Raw genomic sequence first — 6,301 nt, 5'->3', positions numbered from 1 at the left:
ATTTCCCTCCCATTACCACCCTCCCCCTAGTTTTTGTCCATGTGTTCTTTAAATGTGTTCCTGTAAACCCTACCCATTCTCCCCTGAAATACCCTCTTCTCTTTTTGCTATTTCAAATGGGATTTTTTTCTTGATTTCTGCTTCTGCTGTTTCATTGTTGGTGTACAGAAATGCCTTTGATTTCTGGATATTGACTTTGTATCCTGCTGTTTTGCCAAATTCATTTATTAGGTCAAGCAGTTTTTTTGGTGGAGTCTATAGGATTTTCTATGTACACTATCATGTCATCTGCAAACAGTGACAGTTTTGTTTCCTCCTTTCCTATTTGGATGCCTTTTATTTCTTTTTCTCGTCTGATCGCTGTGGCTAAAACTTCCAGTACTATAATGAATAGAAGTGGTGAAAGTGGACAGCCTTGTCTTGTTCCTGATCTTAGTGGAAAAGAGTTTAATTTTTGCCCATTGAGTATGATGTTGGCTGTAGGTCTCTCATATATGGCCTTTATTATGTTGAGGAATGCTCCCTCTATTCCCACTTTGCAGAGTGTTTTTATCATAAATGGGTGCTGTACCTTATCAAATGCTTTTTCTGCATCTATTGATATGATCATGTGTTTTTGTCTTTGCTTTAGTCATGGTATATGATCTTTTTAATGTATTGTTGGATGCAGTTTGCCAGTATTTTGTTGAGGATTTTAGCGTCAATGTTCATCAGTGATATTGGCCTGAAGTTTTCTTTCTTTGTTGTGTCCTTATCTGGTTTTGGATTTAGGATGATGTTGGCCTCATAAAAAGAGTTTGGGAGTCTTACATCTTTTTGGATTTTTTGGAATAGTCTGTGAAGGACAGGGTTTAGTTCTTCCTTAAATGCTTTGTAGAATTCTCTTGTGAAACCATCTGGTCCAGGGCTTTTGTGTGTTGGGAGTTTTTTGATTACTGCTTCCATTTCTTTTGCTATTGGGTTGTTCAGGCTTTCTGCTTCTTTTCCATTGAGTTTTGGAAGATTACATTTTTCTAGAAATTTGTCCATTTCACCTAGGTTTTCAAATTTCTTGGCATACAGTTCTGCATAGTAATTTCTTACAATCCTTTCTGTGGTATCTGTTGTAATCTCTCCTCTTTCATTTCTGATTGTGTTTATTGGGTCTTCTCTCTTTTTTTCTTGATGAGTCTGCTTAAAGTCTTGTTGATTTTGTTTATCTTTTCAAAGAACCAGATCTTGGATTCATTGATCCTTAGAATTGTGCTTTTAGTCTCTATGCCATTTAATTCTGCTCTGATCTTGGTTATTTCCTTCCTTCTGCTTGCTCTGGGCTGTCTTTGTTGCTGTTCCTCAAGTTCTTGTAGACGTAGGGTTAGGTTGTTTGTTTGAAACGTTTCTAACTTTTTTAGGTGGGCCTGTATCGCTATGAAGTTTCCCCTCCAGACTGCCTTGGCTGTGTCCCATAAGTTTTGGGTTGTTGTGAGTTTGTTTTCATTTGTTTCCAGAAACCTTTTGATTCTCTATGAGTTTTTATTGGCTGTATTTTTCCTGCTACAGGTTTTCTGAGTAGAAGTGATGGTGCAAAGGTCAAATAAATATGCTTCATTGAGCAATACAACCTGACATTTCTTGACAACAGCTCCCTTGGGTGAGGAAAGAGAGGTACCCTGAAAGGTCATAACCCCCCTTACTGCTGCTTTGTTCCTCCAGTCACTTTACACACAATGACTGTACAGAAGTACAGGGACCCAGTCTACCCAGAATCCTGAGTAATGAAGAATTCAGACCCAGGGCATTCTGAGGTATGTTAACAAGGCTCTGCTGCAGTTTCTTGTACCCAGCTTTATGCAAATCTGCCTCTGTTGTTTATATCAGAATCTTAGACTCTAAAGGGAATTTAAAGATTCCCACTACCAGCCTGTTATGCAAATCACAAAACAAAATCCTGTGTCCAGGACCACTGCAGAAGATGGCACAGCTCAAGGATAAAGGTACCACACTAACTCAAACATGAATATCCTGGATGAACTGGTTATAAGTAGCTTCCACCTGAAGAAGGACTTTTTCAAATAATACATATCCCAAGATTTCATGGGGCAAAATGGCAGTCAAGTCTGCCATTTTAGGATATTTATATTCCATATCAGAGAAGAAAGTTTCAAATTTTGCTTGTCCTTCAGAAAGGGATTAACCACAGAGTTCACTAAATTAGGAGTCTGAAGAATTAATACAGTTGGAACTCTGCTGTTCCATGTGTAAAGTGAGTAGAGATTGTTATGAAATAAAAAGGGTTTTACAGCATGTATATAATCAATATTGACAACCCACTCACTTTCTGACTTCAAGACACTGTCTGTTTCTTTATCTGGGGCTCCTCTGGCTTCATCATAGAACCCAATGTGAACTTCAATGTCCATGTCTGCTAGGGAGAGCTGGGTAAATGCTGCACTTTCCTCTGGGCTCTGGGAATGTAGCAGTGAACAAACTGAACAAAAAGCCCTGCTTTTTCAGCTCTTGCATGTGAGTGAATGAAGATGACAGGAAACCATGAAAGTAAACCCTAAACAAGGAAGAGGGCTAGAAAGTACTGGGGAAAGAGATACAATTTTAAATAGTGTGGCAATGACACTGAAGATCTGCAGGAGTGAGGAAGCAGGCTGCCAAGTGAATAGAGACCTGCAGGACGGGCTAAGAGTACACCAGGCACATCCCCATCACAGCAAGAAAGTCCACAAATGACCAGAGATGGTAGGAGATGTATCTGGGAGAGGAACAGAGTCCACACCAGAAACATGTGGAAAGATGGCAGGGTTAGTAGACTGAAGGTACCAGTGGAGAATGATTGGAAGGAGCTGTTGTGTAGAGGGAGTGAGCTGGAAAGTGTGTTGTTAGTGGGAGACCAAGTACTTGAAGTTGAGATTTAGAGGGGCTTGTTAGGGATAACAAAGAGGTCCAGAGCATGACCTCAGGGGTGGGCCAAAGTGAGGTGGAGAGCAAGTTGATTACCAGGAGGAATGGAACTGATCTGATGATGAGAGTCCAAGCTGGAGGTTTTCAGAGGCAAATTCTACCTGAAGTAGAAGGGGGACATTTACCTGCCTCCACACCCAGTGGGAGGTCCACTTGAGATGGCTGCTAGAGGAAGTGAGTTTCCACTGAAGAGCCAGGGATTAACTAAAATAAAGCATGATCAAGCCCAGAGGGGAGGGACTTCTTTGGGAAGGAACATAGCTAATGAATGACACAGCTCCAGGGCAGAGAGTATGTGGTCAGACAGGGCTACAGAGGAGCTACAGGAAAGGTCTTGCTTTGTGAGGACTGTAGGGCTGTCCTGGGTCATTGGGCAGTCAGATAGCAATGACTGGAGGAGGGGGCAGCTGCTCCCATCAGCAGTGTTTAGAGCTCCCCTCTGTGCTCAAGATCTCCATGCCTGGAGGCAGAAGACACAAGCACAACAGGCTGTCTCATCTTTGCTCCAATTGTTTTCCTGTCACATGCTGTCTCCTTTTCCTTAGATCGTAAATTCTTTGAGGTCAGTTAGAAATTTTACTCCTCATGACTTCACCTATTGGTTTGCAGTACTAACCCTAACTCCTAAAATTCTTCAGAGTCCAGTACTGGAAACAGGTGCTGGTGAAAACCCAATGCCTGGTGAATCCGCTTGTGGAAACACCAAAGATCCTCTGGCTGTTCTTTCACTGTTGCCAGAAGGCATGACCTCTTATAATACTTGTTTCACTGATCACTACTTCTTGGGAGGAAAAAAGCAATAGCCAAGCTAAAGAATCATTCTTCAAGGACACTGTAACTTGCTATGAGGTTTCTGGAGAATTGGGCCAAAAACAGCCACACTGAGTGACAAGTGCCAAGGGTGCCCATCTTGCTAAAAGCAAGGGTTTGGCAGCCCTGTGATCTGTGTCAGCATCAGGCATGAGATGCCTCATGAGATATGGCACTAACATATCTGGAGGAAATGGCGGGCTGTGGCAGAAAAAGCAGAATTCAGAACCTGACCTACAATCAGACACTTAGCAAGTGTATGGCCAAACGGTGAAGTCTCTGCCCTAAGCTGACCGCCAAGGCAAAGCCAGAACCATCATCCCTTTGTTGAAGTGCTTTCAGCCACAGCTGTGACCCTTAGCCTGAGTCTGAACTCCCCTGCATGCCCCAGATGGCCCCGGATGTGACCCCACCACACTGCACTATATATTCCAGCAAATTTAAATTTCTTTCCTTTCCTAAAACATTTCTCTCCATACTTGCTGTTGACTTAACACCTTCACAAGTGCTTTTAAACTTCTTCACCCAGCTAACTTTCAGGTCACAGCTTAAAAACCACATCCTCAGGGAAGTACTCCTTGCTGGCTAGATGGGTCAGGTCTCCCTATGATATGTTACATCACACATTGATCTCATGTCCCCACAATACTCATTTAATATTCTCTTTCTCCCTGCTCCCATTCCACTGTTTCTACGTATGCAGCAAATGTGGCTGCCTCAGTCAACATTGTATATCTCCAGGGCCTTGCCCAATGAATGGAACAGAAACAAGGCAAAATATTTTTTAAGTTAAGTGGATATTCTGTCCTGCTTAATATGACTTATAAAATGTGAGAAGCAGTATTTCCCAGTTCACTCTAGCTATAAGCTGAGAACCTTTCTCTTCTGTACCTAGAAAGTATCTTGAATGCAGTCAACATCTTTTAAATTAATAAGCTCCACAAAATATTCACATCACCCAAACTCTTTAATTCAGTAAAATATGGAACACAGGCCACTTAACATACTACATTCACTTTATTTCTAACTTTCTACTGGTTTTGATAACATGTAGAGAAGAATCAAAATTAAAACAAGGCACTATTGTAGCACATCAAGAAATATCTTTATTCAAAGGGAATTCAATTGGAAGTTATACTTAACATCAACTAATAGACAGGGTCCAGCACAAATAACACCCTTATTTCATTACAAACTCTTTTATTACAAAATCGTAAGCATGTAATTCTGTAACAATACCACATTCAAGCACACCATATGACATTTTAGGTGAAATGTTCAAATTAAAACTATAAATTGTTACACCCATATTATTACCCTACCAACCACACTCAAGCAGGCCGGCCTTCTGCAAGTCTCTTGAAAGACTCTGTATTTGTAACTTATATACTTATTGTCAAGGATGATATCCAAAAAGCATGAAACAGTTCTCGCAATCCCAGCCAGATGTCTTGCTTATGTGTCACTTCCATGACTGTCAACTGCATACATGGAGAGATTGACCAAGATGACTTTCCAAAAGATACACAAACAAGGCAAAGCATGAGGATGAGGCATATTCAGCAGTGGGCCCTGAACCTTCTCAGAGACAGCAGACTGGTATAAGCTTTGGAACCAACGCTACACCTTTGTAACCTGACTATGCTGATTGGTATATTGTCCTCACTGTATAGGCATGTGTGAGAAATAGTGCATCCACCTAGGACACCGCTGCCCCAGCATATGCTTGTAACCTGTCTAGTTATTGTTTCTTTAAATGTACTTTAAGAACTAATGGCACTTGAATGAATGGTAGCACAACAGGGCTATTTTAATATAAAATACCAGTAAATCACACACAATGAGGTGAAATGTAGGGATTGTACAGACTTTATAAAATAATTTACAAATTGTAACTGCTTTTATTCCAAACTGCAAGAAGGTATCCATTACCCTAATTTGCCGGAACCATAGTTCTTAGGAGAAACAACATCTATTGATGAATCTGATCAAAAATGAATAATAAATAATTTAAAAAGGAAATAATTCTGGTTAAAACCAGAATATGACATTGTGAAGATCAAATCAGTTGGACAGTGGTGTCAGAAGTACTGTGATCTGGGCAGTGAATTGATGACCAGTTACACCCAGTGCTGCAGGGCTGGTTAGCATTAAGGGAGTAAGGAGGATCTTGGGAGTGTGTTTAAAAATCAAAATTCTGAAAACCACAGCAATATACATGTGTTGCATGCAAGCCAAATAAAATTAGAACACAGGACAAGAAAGGCTCCCAACTTGGAAGAACCAGACATTTCACAGAGTAAGAGATACAAGCTTTGGTGCAAGTTTCAGGACTGAATGGCATATTAGCATAGCACTGGATGCATCCACTTGAGGATTTGTGATCAATATGAAGTTTTTAACGTTGAATGGCCAATACATAGATATGCACAGTACTTGGCACAAGGGTCCTCAATAACCATTGCTCAACCTATTCTGATGATAAAATGTTTGCTTAGTAGTATGTTCTAAAGGGTAAAAATCAGGGAGAAAAAGCATG

The sequence above is a fragment of the Phyllostomus hastatus genome, unplaced genomic scaffold, assembly GCF_019186645.2.
Source record: "Phyllostomus hastatus isolate PE091 unplaced genomic scaffold, TTU_PhHast_1.1 phas_contig_65, whole genome shotgun sequence".
Classification (NCBI taxonomy): Eukaryota; Metazoa; Chordata; class Mammalia; order Chiroptera; family Phyllostomidae; genus Phyllostomus; species Phyllostomus hastatus.
The sequence above is the reverse complement of the archived record's forward strand: the minus strand, read 5'-3'. Positions refer to the sequence as shown.